The 19,959-nt window shown below is 43.1% G+C and overlaps 1 protein-coding gene across 1 annotated transcript in view; it reads left to right on the top strand.

The window, feature by feature from the left end:
- The window catches only part of LOC144468530 (RNA-binding protein Raly-like), a 299,758-nt gene that overhangs the window by 99,633 nt on the left and 180,166 nt on the right, over positions 1 to 19,959 (top strand). The window contains exon 2 of the mRNA XM_078178091.1: positions 10,194 to 10,269. The gene's annotated coding sequence lies outside the window, so the exon portion shown is untranslated. The remainder of the gene's footprint in view (positions 1 to 10,193; positions 10,270 to 19,959) is intronic.

Raw genomic sequence — 19,959 nt, 5'->3', positions numbered from 1 at the left:
AAAAGTGAACAGATGAAACACGAAACGTTAAATATGCCCAATAAATTGAACAACGCTGTCGGATCGCTTCAATCTGTAAAAATATCTCAAATAGAAATCTCGAAAACGAAATAGAGACTTTTCAGCACTAAAAACCCAGGAACGATAAAAAATAAAATTAATTACTGTTCCTTACCTAATAAAATTACGAAAATCCAATTTATTTAAATTTCATATCATTTCTGTCATATTAACTGTTTAAATTTTATAATTTAAATTCTACAATTCAATAATTCCCCATGAAATCGTTTATTAATTTAGTTATATTAATAATAAATTACAAAACAATTATTTCAATTTTAAAACGAGAAACTGGTTACTATAGTCGACTCAGCGTTAATTCGCAGTCCGCCGCTTACAGAGCACGACACACGACTGCTTCCGGAACCGCCTCCCGAATCCGTCGCGAACGCGAAAAAACGGGGAGAGCAATTTTCGGAACCGCAAGAATACCGGCGCCGTTCGCGTCGACGGAATGCGGAGTCGCTCGAATTTAAGACGCGACACTATAATTAGTCCAGGCGTGAGAATGAGAGGTTTCGGGCCGGCGGTTAAACAGGCTATTAGCGGCAGCTGTTACGTGACATCGGCGCGTCTCGGACACTATCTGATGTCGCGGCTTATGCGCTTTTCTTTTTCCCTCCCCCCTCTCTCTCTCTGCCGTTCTTTCGCTCTCTCTTTTTCTCTCTCGGTCTCTCTCGCATTTTCTCTGTCTTCGTCGCTCGAAGACGAGTCGGATGTCGCGGCTTATACGCTTTTCCAGCAGACCGCGTCCCCTCGGTCGTTCCCATAGGAAGTTTCTTGATCGCGCGCGAGACCCGACCCGGCCCGACCCGGCCCGACTCTCGACGGCTCCTACTACTCCCTTTCTCCAACCCGCGCGTTCATCTACAGAGATTCCGGCGTCTCTGATTAACTTGCTATGAAATTATCCGGCGACTTAGACAACCCCCCGCGCCTCGAATAGCCAAACTAACCCCCCCCCCTTCTCCCACCGGGTCCCTAACTGTTTCATAGGCCACAGTCCGACTATTCATTCACTCGGACCCGGGGTCGGGGCAAGGTTTCCGGGCATGCCGTAGCGGTTGCTTGCCCGTTGAAACCCACCGCCTCCGACTCGCCTCCGTGGCCGTCGCTGCTACGGCAACTGCAACTGCAGCGCGCTACAATTCCCGCGAGCATCGGGGGCCAGGAGATAGAGAGAGCAGAGAGAGAGAGATAGAGATAGAGAGAGAGAGGGAGCAGAGAGAGGCCGGGGAGAGACAGAGACGTGTATTTACGTCTGCACGATCCTCGGCTCCTGTGGCTCTCGCAGCGGCGGTAATAGCGGTGAGTACGGTGCACCAGTCAAACGCATACCGTATTGATTTTAATACTACGCCGAGAAGCCGCCCGGGGAAACTTGGCAATGCCAAGAACGCCGGAAAATCTTTGCCCCAGTGTAATCGGCCGGCGCCGAATTTCACGACCGGGATTTTTCCAGCGCGGATCGCGAACCCGCTGCTCTCGACCAGTCGGATGCTGTATCCGCGTCCAGAATATGCTTCTCGAGATTTTGTGGTCGAATTTACGATTTTTAACGATTGGGAGAATTTTAAGTCTGGATCGATAAACTTGCGTTTTTTTGGGGGATGTCGTGAGAAAGGGTTGCGAGCGATTTATTGTAAGATTTTAATATAGGGTTTGTTCTTTGTTGAATTAGATGTTTTAGGATTTGTTTAGGTGTTTAGGTGATTAAAGAATACTGTGGGGTTTTTCTATGGGGTGATTTTTGCGTTGGTGTTTTTTTAGATTAGTGTTCTTGGTTTAATGTTCGCGAACCATCAGTTCGCATGTAGCAAGTTCATCCTATGTTCAATTTTCTGGACAGGGGAAAAATTACGCGTCGACTTGAGATACTATCGACATTTACACTGCCTTTAATTAAATTATGAAATATTCTCTAAATATATAAAACCATCAGTTTAATCGCTAGTTTGCAAGTAGCAAGTTAACCCTCCCTCCAATAATTTCAACAGATTAAAAATAATACGTTGACTTTAAATACTTTTACCATTTAGTCGAATACTAATAAACATCCTCTAAATACACAGACGATTCAAAGACGATTTCTCGAGTTAGCAAGATCTCCAATAATTTCAACAAATTAAAAATAATGCATCGACTCGCAAAAATTCCATCTACCCTATCTTCAATTAAACTACCAAATATTCCCATAAAGAGAATGCACATAAAATTCTCAATTCAATCACCAATTCGCAAGTAGTAAATTCATCCTCCGTTCGATCATTTCAACGAATTAAAAATAACGCATCGACGTCTCGAAACGCTCTCAACATTTTTCTCTCGACCGCGACGACCCGACTTCCGCAGGACCGCATAAAATCCTCATTTCTACTAACAACAGTCAGTTCCGAGGGTTTTCATATCGCAAACGCACAACGGCGGAGGGGAGAGGAGAGGAGGGGAGTTCAGGCGGATCCGCGATCGACAGCGCCGCGCGCGGAATCCCGCCGCTATTTACACAGAAAACTAAACATAAACAGTCGTTGTGTATGCGGCTCGTTCCCGCGGCGCATCCGACATTACTGTCTCTCGTTTCGCATCGAACAGTGGCATGGAGCGGGTCGTTTCGCCGTCGCGTTCGGTGTGTCGCCACGGCATTGAAGGGTGCTCCAGAGGGGGAGAAGCCGTGACACGAGGACGCTACAAAGGCGCGTCGTCGAAGGATGCCGATATGTTGCCGAACCGGTGGTTGGGGGGTGACGGCGGCGGAAGGGGGAGAGGCCGCCAGGGTGACGCTTTTACAACATCCATAAACGCCTCGTGTCGGCGAGACTGCGAGAAGGCACCTGTGGCTGATGCACGGCTCGACGTTCCCGCAAAGTCTGCCCGCTTTGCGTGCAACGCGTTAAGGATCCCGGGAAATTTGTTGGCTCGGCCTTCCCCCACGCGACCCGTTCTCTGCTCTGATCCTCCCCCCCTCGCGGTGCATCCGAGTCACATCTTTCACACTCGATCGGAGTTTATTCTGTTTCTGTGAGCGACGGCGTATCTCTCGGTTTATGCGACCACTGATTACTCGCTCGCCGTTTTATCTACTAGAAATATTTCTCTATCGTATAACTAGTTCTCTATCGTATAAGTAGTATCCCAGTAAATTCTTTTCAGTCGAATATGTTATTCGAATAAGGAATATTTGTTTTTCGTCATTATTCGTTTTTTTGGATATTTATTAGAAATAATTGTGCCAGTAGTTGATCTTTCATCGCATCAGTTATTCTTTATTGGAATTAATTATTCTTTAGCTCAATAGTTTGTTCTTTATTGGGATTGATTATTGTTTGTTTAAGTAAATTATTATTTATTGGAGTACGTTGTTCTACGTTTGAATAATTTGTTCTTTATTCGAAGAAATTATTTCTCGTTTGAATGAATGTGTATTTAGTCGAATGAATTATTCTTTCGCCGAGTGAATCAGTTCTTCGTCGCATCAATTAGTCATTAATCGAATAAATTAGACTTTAGTTGAATATGTTAATCTTTAATGGAATAAATTAGACTACGGTCGAGTGAACTATTCTTTAATCGAATAAATCAGTCTTTGCTCGAATAAATTATTCTTTACTCGAATTAATTATTCTTCATTTATGTAAACTAATCTTCGCTCAAATTAATCATCCTTTAATCGAATAAGATAGTCTTTAGTCGAATAAATTACTCTCTATTCGAATGAATCAATCCTCGATCAAATAAACCATTCCTCAGTCAAATGAACCAATCTGCATTCGAATAAAAATTCTGAAATAATTCGAGTAATAATTTTGACATTTCCAATTCCACCAAAACTAATACTACCGTTCCAATCACAACATTTATACTATTTATTTTTACGCGAAAAAAAACATATTAGATTCCGACCGAATTACAATGGAAAGCGGTCTCCGTAGCCTAGAAATCCGCGCCGGCGCGTAACGTCGTGTTAATTAATTAGAAGCGCGCGGTCCCGACTTAATTTCCCAATTGCGTATTCGGCGTAGACCGGCGCGGCCCCCCCCCCCCCCCCCCCCGATTAATTACCGCGATGCCGGGACGCGAGAAATTCGGTGGTGCCGGCCCGTTGTGAAAATTCTATCGCCAGGCTGTAATTGCACTCTTAGAGGCGGTTTTGAATACCGGCTAACCGGAAGCATAACACAATAGGGGGAGGTCGGCCGTGGCAGCGGCGGGTCGCGAGCGGTTCGAATTAATCCGATTTGCTCTCGCCGCGGAACCTCCGGTCGCAGGTGGGGGTAAGGGGGGTAAGGGGGGTAAGGGGGGTAAGGGCGATAGAACTTGAAGTTTCTCGATTTAATGAGAATTAATCGGGTCGTGCGGGGGTGGGGGAGGAGAGGGGAGGGAGTATTAGACGATTGATGGGGAACCCGGAGACAATATGGAAGGCTGTTGAGCGGCCGAACTTCTAACGTTCCCCGGGAGCCGGCTAGGACGCGAACGATGCCTGAAACGCAATTTCTGACGCCGGCGAAATTTATAGCGGGACGCGAAGAATTCGCTAATAGGGATTTAGCCTGAATGCTTCGAGTCGTGTCCGGAATATAATTAACGGTGGAAACTCGAGTCGGGATGGCCGCCGCCGCCGCCGCCGCCGCCGCCCGTTTGTAACAGCTCATTGAGTATGCGGACTGTTTTGTCCTGTTTTGCCCGGCTCGACTGCTACGATTTAGTGGAGACGCTTTTCTTTTTTTCTCTCGCCGAACGGTTTGCTGTTCGTCTTTAACGCCGGTGCAATTCTTAAAAGGGGTGGATTGCCGCGATTAGTCCCGGGTAATCGCGACAGGTTTTGTTAAGGGTAGTGGAGCCCACTGACCGATCGCGTTTGATCCCTTTCCAAAGTTAACTTTATATTTATCGAATAGGGCTAGTTATATTTTTCTAGTCTTTTTATTTGAGGATAACAAAAATTTGTTATGTATTGTTCGATGAAGTTAATAACGTCTGAATGCTAAATTGATTACTGTAGATTATTCTTGATTCGAGTGAAGCATTGTTTATTTGAGTAAAATATTCTTTAGTCGAATAAAACAGTCTTTAGACCACGAAATTATACTTTATTTGAATAAATATCAGTTTTTAATCGAATGGATTATTCTGTAGTCGAATAAATTATTATTTAGTTGAATTGTTCAAGCTTTAGTCGAATAAATGATATTTTATTTCAATAAGTTATTCTTCAGTCGAATAAATCATTCTTTAATCGAATAAATCAGTCTTTACTAGAATAAATTACGCTTTATTTGAATGAATTTCTCATTATCTGAATAAATTTGTCTTTAATCCAATTAACACGACTCGTTAATCGAACCCTTCCTTACTCTAAGAATCGTAGCGGCACTCAATTTGTTCAACGTATCACAGCGAAAATTGCCGCGAGAAAACTAGTCTCGCGGAACTCGCTTACGAGTTTATAACACGAAGGTGCACGAATTATGATCGTATTCAATTTTATTAGAAAAGTAGTTGGTCCCTCTCTCTCTGGGTCACTCCCGTGTGTGGCCGGCAAAGTCCACGAACGTATATTACGTTTTTACAGCGTCGTCACTTCTTGACATCGTTTCTGGCGCAATAAAACCGCGACAGAAACTCGCGGATCAACTTTAGATATGTCAGCGAAGAGAGAAAGAGAGTAGAGGGACCTCCCTTTAGAAAATCCACCATGGAACAAAGCGAAGGGAGAAAAAACTTATTAATCTTCGTAGAGCTTAAATCCATCGTCTTTGATTCAGTAAAATTGCGCGGGGTTAAAAGGGGCTGCTTCGATCACTCGTTTCACTGAGAAAAAGAGAGTCTTTGAAAAAAATCTTATTGAACAGTCAGCAAACGGAAAAAATGAAGGAAAATTCAGCGTGGGAGAACACAGTGCGTTCTTTAAAATCGGGTTAGGCGCAATGTTTTATGATTTTTTTAGCCTGAGTTACAGGAGGTTATGTCAGGTTATGTTTTAAATAGGATTTCGAATTATATTAAATTATATATTAAATAATTCTTGTTATTACAATTATTATTAGCGAATTTATATGTACAATAAAAATTGTCTGCACTATTTGACGGGAGTATAAATCTGCACTATTTGAAGGAGTATAAATTTTTATAAATTGAAAATAATATATCGACACCCCTTAAGATCCTTTAATTTAGCAATTACTTTTAATTTCACCCCCTCAATTTCATCATAACTCTATTGTTACTATTACTATTACAAAATATATTTTTATCATTCTCACCACCGTCTTATTGCTATTACTATGTTTTACTAATGAATAAATAATTATTCTGAAAGCTTATAAAAATCGAGCGAAGATGCCGTTCCACCACACTTTCTAAAATTGGTACACGTTTTCCACAGCGAGTATTATTTGCATGCGGCGGCAAAAGGAGAGCGGCGAGGTCCCGTAATTGGTAACAGAGGCCCCGGTTGATATTTCGAGTTCTACGCGGGGGATGGATATTAAAATTTATCGGTGCGTCAAATTGCGTCTACTTTGGCCGGGGTATAGGCGGTCCGACGCGCGGCGTTCGGCGAGTTAGGGTGGTCCCGATCAAATAACGTTCGAAACATTTTCCGTGACATGGCCGAACAATGGCGCCGTTTAAACGGCCGGCGTATGAATCCGGCCGGGGCCGCTTCTCTCCCGCGATGAGCACGCGATAAAACCAATGTCGACAACGTGTTTACAGTTTTATGGGGTGTCGGCTAAATGCAACCCGGTGTACGGACCTTAATAACTCTGCCGCGGATACGAGAATAGAAATACGGCCGAAATTTACTGGCTTTGCCCAAGTATTTCCGGTCTCTATAAACGGCGAACAAGCGCGCGCGCGCGCCCGCGGCCGCCGTGGAATTTACATCCGAACGGCGTTTAATTGAATCGTTTAATGTTTGAGGCTGTTCGGAAAAGTATGGTCGTCGCCAGCGCGGATCGAACGCCGCTCGCAAACGGCCCATAATCGTAGGTCCGGCCCGGGGAAGATTGATTCTTTGAAATTAAATCGCCGGACGTTGTTCACCGTGGAAAATGAGTTTGCGAAATACTTTGAACGTTAAACGGGAAATCTGGCTAGCGTTGGTGGTGATTTTAGGGTTCGCGTTTGTTGCTAAAGTTAATCGAATTCGTTCGGAAATCTCGCGGAGAATTAATTTTTGAATTTATTTGTGATCGTGTAAGTGAATTACTGTTAACTACTGATTTTGTAAAATAGTAATTATATTGTATACTATACTGTAGTAATATATCCTATTTATTGCTGATATTATAAAACAGTTCACTGCTCGCTATTTAATATTCAATGATACAGAACAATATTGAATTTATCTAAACCATACACCATTTCGATTGTAATGTATACCTAAAGCAAGAAATATCTCTAATAATTTCCTCTTTGACATCACTCGTAACTCTAACAGTATTAAAACAGAATATTTGAAATTATTATCAATTCATTATAAAATTAGAGCTAGTCCCTTCCACTATTAAATTTAAAAATCTTTTAAAAATCTCGATGACAGTGCTGCACGAAAAAATCACACTATTCGCCGCGGCAAATTTCCTGTAAAATCAGAGTCGTCTGACCACGACAGGCGCCTTCCACTTAAAAATTAAATCGCCGAACGTGCGCGCCGGAATTACCAAATTTCGCACGGAAATCGTGTACAAGCCGCGCGAGAGGACTTTCGATTTATTTTTCGCGCAGGTTCTCTTTGTTCTCTGCGGCAGACAATCGCGCGCACCGCGGATATATCGTCGATAGAGGCGACCTGCCGATCCGCAGGAGCGGTTGAAATCGGCGCACAAAGTGCGGATTGAACGCGATCGACGCGGCTGCGGCGGCGCGGAAACAGCGGAGAGCGGCCAAGAGGGAAGGGGAGGGGTGGCGAGGGGGGGAGCGCGAGACCACGGTTCGAGGAGCAAGAAACTTGTAGTTGAATCATCCGTGGATGCATTCTGTGGATCAGAACCCGCTTGACAAACCCCCGCTTCACACTAGACTAACTTGCCCCGGCGCGGCGCTCTCTTCTATGGCTTTTGCTCATGACGCTGCGAATAGGACCGCGGAACAGAGAGGCTTTAAGCCCGGGCCAAAGGCTTTCGCGCGGCAGCGGCGGCAGCCGGTTGTCGAGCAAGGTCGACACACACGGACAATCGCGCGGCTTTTGCCGAAAGAATATCTGCGAATTCGGTCGGAACCCCGGTGTCCCCCATTGGCCCGATCGGTTTACCATAGCGATGGACCCCGCCCGGTCCTGAATAAAGGACCCGGTCCTCGCTGTTGCGCGGCGCTTTAATGGCGCGACGATAAACAATGTCGTTTACCGAGGATTCTAGATGCGTTTGGAATATATTTTTAACGCTGTTTTTAGCAGACGGTGTGGATAGATATATTCCAAATTTTTACTTTGAATTATCCTTAAGCTATAGTAATTTAATTATTTCTCTACAGTTAATTTTGGATAGTGTTAATTCAGTGATTTTTTCATTTTAGAGCTTTTATTTGTGCCATAAGGTGTGTCTTTTGACACTTTAAAAATTTCACAATAATTTGAGCAATTTATTAATCTTTTAATTTTTAACGAAAAGCCCAAGATCCTCAGCCCTAAAATAGGCATCCAATGCTTCACTATATTAATTAATTTCTCCCTTATTCAAGGTTTCTTAATTCAGCCCTTTGATAGACTTTCTCTAATTTTTATTACGAACCCAGAAATAAAGTTCGCGATGATTAATGTCGATAGTTTTTCAACAAGTTTCGCCGAAGTTTCTATTTAATCTTGAGCGGAGCGCGGGAATATGTTTCCGTTTAACTTAGATTGATACGTATTAGCCTTTGGAAATGTATATTTGCAGTAACTTCGGGAGCTTGGTAATGAGTACATACACTGTTCAGAAGTGTGCTTCCCAAGCACGTCGGAATACTTGAGTGTAAAATGTTCACGCATCAATTATGCCTGCATATGTAACTGGATTCCGCATACACGCCCGTGCACCGAGGACTCGTAAATGGGGCCACTTAGGCGTCTTCGATGTCCGAGGCATCGTTTAACTTTCCGACGAGTCCGATCGACTGAATTTTTCCAATATTTAATGCTTAAAAGATGATATAATAATATGGGAACTTGCAGTAATACCTTTGTTTTAATAATAAATTATTAATTGCTATGATAACTGATTCACAGATTATACAACCGATTTATAGGTTATACAACCGATTTATAGGTTATACAACCGATTTATAGGTTATACAGCCGATTTATAGGTAAAGGGTTAAAGACACAGAAATAAAGGGTATTTTTTGGCGAACAAGTTTCAGTAGAATTTAATACTGAGAACGTCAGCGTTAAAAATCCTGCAGGCGTCTACCCCTGCGTTTGATTTTCTCTTGTCTCTGGAAGGGATGGAACTCGTTTCCACGAAATACCACACCGAGAAATATAAAAACACCTTACATTAAGCTTACTCCGAGCTATTAAGTTTAAGCAGCTTCCACGGCGCCGGCCGGAAAGCTATGACACTAATAGGATGTTCTCGCAGCCCCGTGCAATAACGAGCGTGAATTTAGTTGCACTTTTATTAACACTATCCCCCCTACCTTGCGGCAGGACGATTTTCCATTCGGAAAATTAGGGTGCTTTCGTTGACACTGTTTTTAAGAATCTAACGAATAACTTTTACTTTATATTTAATTATAAAAAGAATAATAAATCAGAGAAAATTGGTAAAAATAGCGAAAAATAGAATATTGTTCTTATGTATGACTTATTAAAATTACTAACACTTTTACTACCGCGTCAATAATGACAGAAATATTTTTTCTAATTAGAAGAGTGATTTCTACGATGATATATTACATTTTCATAATTTTATTAAGATCAGCGAGGCGTGAAAAAATGTATTCATTTTACGTAATTATATTTTTCGATTTCTATTTTATTGGAGCGGATAATTTAATTTTATCAATTATTTTAGGTCGTTGGAATGGCAGAATAAAAGTGCAGTTCTCTTAGAATTTTTGCATAAATATCTGTGTCTAGTTTAATGCTAAGTTGTCTTCGGCTCGAGCTTTTTTATAAATCTCGTTCTGTTTCTTTGTGATTGCAGGATCTCCACAGTGCCAACGACATTAAGGATTCCCTTTAAGATTCGACCGTGCATGTCCGAGTGCAGTGATTCACGGGTAAGTTTGCACTATGCACTATATATTTGCGCTATATTCACGTGAATTTTCTTAAATGAATGTCTATTAATATTTGTGATCTTTTGTCTAGCTTTAAAAAGACGACGACGTATTTTTATCAGTAAAAATAATCTGAGAAAAAATAGCTCTGAATCAAATCGACAATTATTAGTCTGCAACAGCAATAAATAAGTAACGTTATAACCGAAATAAAATCGTGCGACAGCGAACGAAACCTGCGACGAGAATTCACGATTTATTTAATCAAAAATTGCGACTACGGGTTTTCTAGTAAAACCGAGCCGTACGAACTATGAAATTTCGCTACGAATTCCCGTTTTAAACGTCTCCCGCCCGTTCTTTATAATCCGCAACAACAAAATCTAAAATCTGTCAAACCCGGTGAGCTGCAGCGGAATTAAAATTTTAATAAACCCGTATAAAAATTCAATATTTTTCGTCGCCGGAAAGGAACGTTTATAAAAGCGGAGAACTCGTTTTCGTTAGTCAGGGCTTAAAAGCTTCAGCGCCGCGGAAACTCGCAGGCGGTAATTTCGCGAGCGGGGGCCGCTCGTCGATTATCGCGATCGTTTAACCTTTGACCAACGATCGTACGCGTCGTACATCGATAACAAATGATACACAGCCGGCATTATAATATGCCATTTTATTTTCTGAGAGACTATTGTATCGCACGAATTTTCCAAAATTCGTGTTTTAAAAGAGATTTAATCAGTGTCCGAAACTGACGAGATTGTTATAATTAATACAGAGAGAGGAATTTTATTATTTTGCAGAGGAATTTTTATATCATTTATATGATATTTTGTTGAGATTATATATTAAATAGAATGATAAATAGTGAAGTTAATAGTCGAAGTTGAGTGTTTCGAAGCTTCACAGAAAATTTCGTTGTAAAAGGAAATAATTTTTAAGGTATCTATAAAACTATGGACTTTGTGGTAAATAAATAATTAATCTAATTTTAATGGAGAAAAATTGATACATTTTATATTGTATTATACGATAAATCTATTGGGCTGGCAATTAAGTGATTGCGAATTTTTCAATTGCTTGACGCACCTAACCTATATTCTTTTCTTGTTCCTTGGACTTCCACCTTTAACTGAATAAAAAAATTGCATCGATTAGTCATTCAGTTTCGTTTTTATCTCATTTAAAAAATGAAAGAATAAGACACGCATTTCGTATAGATTTTATTATATTATTTCCAAAAAAGCAAGCACACAAAAAAATGACTTTCCTTATATAGCAACAAACCCTTAAAAGAAGATCAGCGTGTGTTTATTCACTCTTGAATAAACTTATACATTTAAGTAACAATTTTAAATTTTCCTTTTCAATTAAAATCCCCAATCACTTAAGTTGCCAACCTAATATAAATAAAACTTGAAGCTAAAAAGAAGGCACAGTAATCGGGCCATCCGCCCGGCGACGACTACTACCCCCGTAGCAATCGAAACGTTCGCGAGTCCCACAAGGAAGGGGAGAAGAAAAAAAAAATTCGCGAACGAGGGAAAGAGAGTCGGTCGTCGACGGTGGAAGAACGAGTCGGGCGCTCTCTCGCGAAAATGTCATCGCGATTTTCCCGTCGCGCGGCGCGGCGCGGCAGCCACTCGAGCATAATCAACGAGCGGGGAAAGTTGAGTGAGTGGGCTAAGAGTGCTGCTTAAAATTCAAACGCGTGCCATACGTATACAAAGCGCTAGCCCGGGACCCCACGGTCTCCACTGATTCGTGAACGATGATCAGGGGGAAACGACAGGGAGAGAGAAAGAGAGAGAGAGAGAGAGAGAGGGAGGGAGCGCTCGCGTTCCAGAGATATAAAGCGGAGAGTTATATTTCGCGATACCGGTGGGGTACCGGGGCGTGACAGTAAACGCTTTATTACCGGCCTCAAAGAGACCGTTTACGAGTATCGCCGTGGCTCGCGACGTTTCCCCCGGTCCTAACGCATTCGTATTATATAGAAAATATTTCGGAAATCCCCGACGGTCGCCGTGGCGATTTATTCCGGCGGCGACGGCGGCGGACGTTGACTCGTGATAAAACAAAAAAAAAGAAAAAAAAGAGAAACAATGATGTCGATAGGTATTGTTATTAATATTGCCGCTATGGGAAAATGAATAACGCTCGGGTGTCGGCCGTTGTTAATGTTACGGACGGCAGAGAAAATAAAGGTATTGTTCGGTCGACCCCGGATTTTCTGGATACGCGGGAAAATTCGGCCGATGGAATTTCGTACGAGCGTTTTCGTATATTGATACGTCTGGCAGCGACTTATTACCATTGTTCAATTTGCTTCGCGTTTGGTATAATTGTTCTAAACGACTTCGATGTTTGAAGAATTATTACATTTGTCTATATGAAACTCCGCGTAACTCTAACAGTAACTATAGATTTTGAAAATAGAACATAGAAGAGCCATTTAAACAATTAAATAATTTATAAATAAACGAGAAATCTATGACCAGATATATTCTAGCTCCTAAAAACTAGAATTAAATATTGCGAACATTTGATTTAGCAAAAGCGCTGCGCAAAGCGTAATCGCGAGCCGAACGATAGCGCAGACGTCGGACGTATTAATAAATAAAAGATTTCGTGCTTTCATTTAGCCGGACCGCGGTCGTCGGGCGTGCTCCGCCGATTAGAAGTAGGTGTCCCGCGCGCGCGGTATTTCCATGCCGGCTCCCGGGGCCCCGGGAATCGCTGTAAATTAAACGGCTCGCCTGCTGCAACATTCATATTTCGTAGATTATGCATGAAATCGCCGCGAGTCTGTCCCGCGGTCATAGCGCGAGGAGGGGTTAACGTCAATAACCGTGATCTCCGCCGTGTGTGTGCGCGCGCGTGCCTGTTTTCGTTTCGCGTGGAATAACAGCCGGTTGAACCGTGAACCAACCCCCCCCCCCCCCGCGTTGTCTCTCCCCGCGTAATCGCGCTCGCTCGTACGCTTTTCATAGGCGAAGGAAAGGGTCGCGCGACGTCGTCTAATCTCGCGCGAACTCTTCTCCCGCCCCCCTCTCCAGAGAGATGAATATAAATAAGGGTATTAAGACAATAATACTCGGCCGGCATTAATTCGAGTTACGCTTACCGGAGACTTACCGTCGCGCCCGACACGAAATTAGGTTCGCCGCCCGTTACCTGTCGCGCGCACCGCACCCACCGCACCTAACCCCCCTCCCCCCCGTCGCGCCCGCCCTCGGTTCCTCGTTCTCGCCCACCCGCCGCGCTTGAATGACGAATATATATATATACATACCGGGGCGAGCGACGAGCAAACACCGTGAATATTTCAGAGGAACGGCGAAACTGATTTCATTGGCAAACTAAACGCCCCGGCAACCGACACGCGCGCGCCCGCCTCGCTTTATGAAACCGGCTGACAATAAGACTATAACTCGGATTTAGTAAGTTAATCCACCCACACCCCCGAACACCGGCTCTCTCTCTCTCTCGCGCCGCTCCGGGGCAGAGGGAGAAGGGGAGACGCGGAGCGCCGGTGTCGCCCTCCCTTTTAATTAAAAGCGCAATCATTCGATCGTAATCCAATACTCGATCTCCCTACCACCGTTCTGTCTCAGCCACCCTCTATGCCTTGCCGACCCCTCAAGTGAAATTTCCTAGAAAAAAGTTTCGACTCGTCCCACCCCCTCGGCCCCGGGAATCCGCGGCAAACTTTTGCCACCGACATCTTCTTTTTTCGAAAATTTCTCTGATTAAATTTCTTTAAGCGGGCGATTGTTTTTGCGATTTACGGGTTAGGGGTCGTTGCGCGGAGTAAATAGGATTAAAATGAATTTTGGTAAATATAGATCGGGTGATAATAATGGTTCTTTTATTTTAATTGTTTTTGGTAAGATGGCAGTAATGTTTAACCGTTTGTTGTTGCATTAAATATTTATTCATCCTTTTTTAAGAGTTCGATGTATTTAATGCAGTCATATGTTTGAATTTGATACTTTTTATATTTATTTATGTCGCATTCTCTGTTTTTATATTTATCATATTTTCCAGTTTTATATTATGTAAAAAATATAATTAAGTAGCTTCGATAGCTGAGAGTAAATATACGTGAAGAGTTAATTCGTCTGATCTGCGCCGAACGAGCGAATTTTGAAATTGGGATCGAACTTAAATGTGGCTCCGGGTAATCATAGATTCGGAAAGGGTTGAGGAGAATTGCGAGAAGACTAATTCTTGGATTTAGGGGATTTTGTTCCTTTGAGCATACGCAATGAGCGCCGAAGATGGATTAAGAGGCGCGCGGGTGCACTTTAGTGATTTGTTTTCAGTAACTCATTACTCAATCTCGTTGTTCCACACTTTGCCTGCAACGCCAGCCATAAATGTATAAACTATACCTTTATGTTAATTTATCACAGATCCGAATGGTAAAGTTTTGCAAGTACCAAAGGTAAAATAATTATGATAAATTCCTGTTTCCTTTTATTAACTTTTCTGCTATTTTTCTCGAAGCCTGATAATACCTTATTTTTCTTCCTAGCCTATTTGTTATTATCTTTCCGAAAACACTACGAAATAAAACACACTTTTATTCGCTCAATCCATCAACAACGGTTAACAGATAAAAAGAATGGTTAAATCTCCATTTATGATTCAGCGCGTAATTCGATCGGACAAATGGGAAGCAAATGAACACCCGCGTACGAAATAGGAATTCCATTATTTGTAATATTAATAACAATGACGTAATACCAATATTCTTTTACCTTGCCGCCCGTAATATTGATAACATTTCCGTATTGACGGTTTTCTTTTGCCGCGTAATATTAATGACGGCGTCCCCCCCGCCGGCGTTATTCATTTTTACCGAGCGGTATTAATAACAATAAAGTATCGGCGTTATTGTTTGTTGTTATTAATGGTGCGTGCAACGAGTTCTCAGTTACGTGAAAATTCGCGGAGAAGGAGGCGGGGAGAGTGGAACGGATTTATGGACTTATTGTCCGAGATTTTTAAATGACACTTTTCTAAGAAATCCGGACACGTGGTCACGGCAGTTTGCACGGCTGCGTTTTTATCTCGCTGGTGAAGTTTAAACAATTCTGAGGGAACGAAAATGTCCATGAAAATTGAGTCAGAGGACGATATTACGTAAAATGTAGATATACATAAAATAGCGATAAATAACGTTAATATTACTATGATTTATCTCGATTTTTCTCACAACCCTTGTCACAAATATAATAACAGCATAAAAGAAGATACCTAACTTGCAATAGATTCTCTCAAGTTATCCTACTCAAGAGAAAACGGAGACACTTAGATGTTTTCTAAAACATTTACAAACACGATGAAAACGTAAAATGCAATTTTTTTCTGAATTTTTAGTACAACTTCCACATGAGTGCATTAAGAGAACGTGAATCACATTTCCAAACATTTTTTCTCGTATCTTAAAATATAATTAATAAAAAGCTAATAACCAAACTGTAAGTAATGTTAACAATTTTTCTCGTCAAACAATATTACTCGCAACGAGGAAAATTCGACTCGCGCCACCATGCAACATGATTCATATTTTGCAACGATCGCGTAGAAAAATCGGCTATAAAAAAGCACGATTGTTGCTGACCGCAGCCGACGCGGAGGAAACGATCGCATGAATTTCCAAACGAAAGGAACGAAGAAAAATCTAATACTCGGCCGACGATCTCCTTAAGGGGAAGCACGAGAGGCCGCTTACCGCGCCGGCTAACAAATTCCATTCACCTTAGGGTTTTCCGGCTGGCGGAGCACGGGATCCCCATCGGCGTCCCGCCACGCCGTCCCAGCGCCGAATATCCCGTGAAAGAATTTATGAAACCGTGGACTCTCTCTCTCCCTCTCTCTCTCTCTCTCCGCACTTCATTCTGCCCCATTCAACGTCGGAAGGGAGTGGGAGGGGTGGTTGGTCCTTCCGAAAGTCGCCGGTTCGCCGAATAAGCTCCGCGGCGTGTGGATATCGGATAATACAGAGGAACGCGGGAAAACCATTGGCCGGGACACGGTTTTCGGCTAGAAGGCGCGGGGGTTGGCGGGGAGGGGAGGTGAGGTGAGGTAGAGAGGGTCGGTTGCCAGCAGCCGGCAGGAGCAGCCTAAGTGAAACGAATGTCGGTAGTTTCCCGAAGCAGTTTCGGGATGTTGCAACGGTGTCAACTTTGTCCATTAACCATCGATTTCTCTCGGCGCGTTAGCCAACTGGGCTGAAGCGTTTACCCCTTTTCGCTGATAGCGGCAACTTCTCGGGCGCCCCCCCCCCGTCCCGGCCTGACAGCCTTTACCCGCGGTTCTCCGCGCTCTTTCCCGGCCACTTCTTTTTCCTCGGGTCTGCCCGCCTCTTTTTTCTTTCCACGGGGGCGGTCCATCCGCCGGCTTCTGGCTCCCGGCGCCCAGCCAATTTCGATCGCCTAATGAAACCCATCTGTCCGCGAGATTCCGAATTGTGCGGCACCGACGAACCGATTCGACGACAACTTTTACCGGACCGGAGACTATCTCTTTCGATTTGTTCCACTTGCGGCTGTTTGGACCTTCGTGGCTGACGTCTTGGAGCAATTGGGAGAATATTTGGGGGTGAATGTTTAAGGGTTAAATGTTTAGGGGTTTAGGGGTTGAATGTTTGGGATGAATTTTTAGGGTGCACGATTTTCCATATTTCATATGTTTTTAAGACGTTTTAAAGAAGTCTGGTGGACGTCTTTAGCCTTTTCGGGGATGAATTTTTATAGCAAGAATAGATATATTTCTTTTATATTTTTCATTGATTAAATTTCGTTTTATTAAATTAGGTGTTTTGCTATTGGCAAGAAATTTTGCTGTGGATAATTTTTCAACTATCTCTCGTTCTTTTATAATTAGAATAATCATGAGTTTAAGATAAGTAAACGTATATGTATCACTATTCCTGAAGAGGTTAAGACGTCACAAATGTCCATCTCAATGAGTTATATATAATAAATAGACACCCTTACATTCTTTTAATATTTTCACTGCTTAAGATTCCACTCTCTCAATTTTATTATCATTGCTCATCATTATTTCACATGGAAAACGCTTCTATTTCATAGAAATTCTTTTTCGAATAAAATACGATTTTCTAACATCAATAAAAAAATGATTCCAACGTTATGACACAGATATTACTTTCACCTATCATCAATAAATAACTACCAATTGTCTCTCTGAAAATAATTCGCGGCTAATTGATACGCCGATGCGCTTCTCGATGTCCGATTTCGAGGTTAGGCCACGGCAACGCGTGCTACAGTTACAAAATTCGTCGCTAAAAATTTGCGACAATGGCCGCGACTGGAATTATTACATTTGGAATTGTTACAATTATTATTACCGCAGCGTTCGCGTGACGGTAATTTTGACACCGGCGTGGCCGTCGCAGTTCAGGTGGCGAGACCACCTTCGCGAAGAGTCGACGAAAACTCGGCGAGCGAACGTCGAACCTGGAGAAGGGGTTGGTTGATTTAACCCCGGTTTCCAATTTAAAAGTGCTCGCCGCACGGCCGCTCGTTTCGGCTCTCCGTACACGTCCGTCGAACGATTAATAATTTTCCCTTTTTCGGTCCGGGGTCTCTCGCCCTTGTGTACACGCGACCGAGGGCCGAGCTATAAGGGCGGGAGGAGAGAGGGGGAGGGGAGGGGGCGAGCGACGTCGTCGCCGGCCAGAGTTTCATCAACCGATTTCACAATTATCGAAGAAATAAGGGGACAATTGCATTTAGCCGCGACAAATCGCCGCGCGGAAACTCCCCCTCCCCCGTCGGCCGGTGCATCGCCGGAAACGGGAGTCGCGGGAGGAAACAAACAACCCCGGAAACGTAATATGAAGTTCCCAGGTACCGCCCGGGAACGTTAATCTAACGTCCCGATGATGGCCTCGGACCCGTTTTACTCGTCAGGATTGGCTGATCGTTACCGGGTGCTCGTTGCGAGCAGGGGCCGCGGAAATTCCCCGAAAATTTTACTGACTCTTGATTGCTTTCTCCTCCTTGTCCGTCCTTTTGGCCGCCGCCGCGGCCGTTTCGGCCTCCTCTCGATGCCGACACAATTTAATGTTGCCCGGGATCGTAGCGAAGCGAAATTCGCGAGATTCGATCAATTTGCGGCCAACAAATCCTTTAAACGACGTTACCTACGCTCCGCGGGTTTTTTTCTCTCTTTCTTTTTTCAATGGGAATCCGTGCCGTCCAGGATTTTACGGCTCTCGAAGTCGCTTTCGGAATCAGCGGTTTGCTGCATGAGAAATTAGGGAAAGCTCGTAGTTTGCTTGTCTCGAGGTATTCGAGTCGAAGTCCGTCGAGTTCTCAACCCTTTCCTCGCGAGACTGTTTTAAATCTAGAGCGGAGATGTTGTTTCAATTTATGGGATTTTTATTTGGTATATTTTGCTCTTATTTAATACTTGTATAATTGATCGGGTGTGGAAGTGATTTTTATTATTTAACGATTTATTTAATAGAGACAGATTTAATTTTCTGTTTTTGATATTTTTAATTTCTAGGTTTCCTATTTTTGAGATCAATTTTATATGCGTTTTATCATGTTTTTCTAAAATTATTCTAAGATGTGTGAAATTTATGAATATATACAAGAATTTTAATTTAAATCGTTGCAGAAGTATTTTTCTTTTAAAATATACAATTATCAGTAAAAAGTTTCATAATGTGACAATTCTTCTGAAAATAGTTATAGTACACAGCTATAGTAATAGTTATAGTGCAATCTTCGCAGTCCTCCAATTCAAACATTCAAGAAGCAACTTCTAAAAAGCGCTCGCAATTAATTAACAGCGAAAGATAAATCGCACGGCGTCGAACGCAGCGAGATTTTTCATCGGAGTTTCTATCCCCCGATCGAGTCGACGGATTTTCGCGCTCGTTACAGTACGAAGCCCCTTTGAAAGCTAATTAACACGATCCGCGTAAGAAACACGAAGTCGCCGAGTTTTTCGCAGCGTCGCCGAGTCTCGCGTGTGCCTCGAAATATTTCTCTACGGCTCCGCGATATCCGGGCCCGCGTCCTATCGAAGTTCCGATCGTCGGGAAATTAGCAAAACTTCCACCTCGCGATTCCTTTAGATAAACGAAACTATATCCCCCGTCTACCCGTGCCGAACGCTTAACGAAGCGATCGCGCGTCTTGGCTCGTTAAAACTCGGACGAGTGTAACGATATTAGCGAATTTCTTTCGATCGCTTGTCCCGCGCCCCCCTCGTTTTATTTTTCCGTTTTCTTTCTTTTTTTTTCTTTCTCTCTACTTCGAAACGGATTTAATGAACTCCCGCGAGAAGCGCGACTCTTTGAAAAAGAAAGGGTGAAAAAAAGCGTGCTCGGTTTTCGAGTAATTGAGCAATCAGTTTTAATCAATCTTGCGTCGAACCGAGACCTCCTTCCGCGCCCGCCGCGGCGAAATCTCGCGTGATGGGCCCCGCGCCGGCAACACGTAAAATTAAATAAGCTCCGCCCGAATCACCGTGAAGCGATCGTATCAAGGCCCGTTGCCAGCTGGATCTCGCCCACCGCGTATCGCCCGGGACACACTTATCCCGCCGAGTATGTAATTCTGGAACCAAGCGGACAATTTGCATTTTTCTGCACATGAACGCTCCTTATCTAAGGAACGGCCGCAGTCACTCTTCTACGTG

Source organism: Augochlora pura, chromosome 4, assembly GCF_028453695.1.
Source record: "Augochlora pura isolate Apur16 chromosome 4, APUR_v2.2.1, whole genome shotgun sequence".
NCBI classification, from domain to species: Eukaryota; Metazoa; Arthropoda; class Insecta; order Hymenoptera; family Halictidae; genus Augochlora; species Augochlora pura.
Note: the sequence above shows the minus strand (reverse complement) of the source record. Positions and strands in the feature narration are given on the sequence as shown.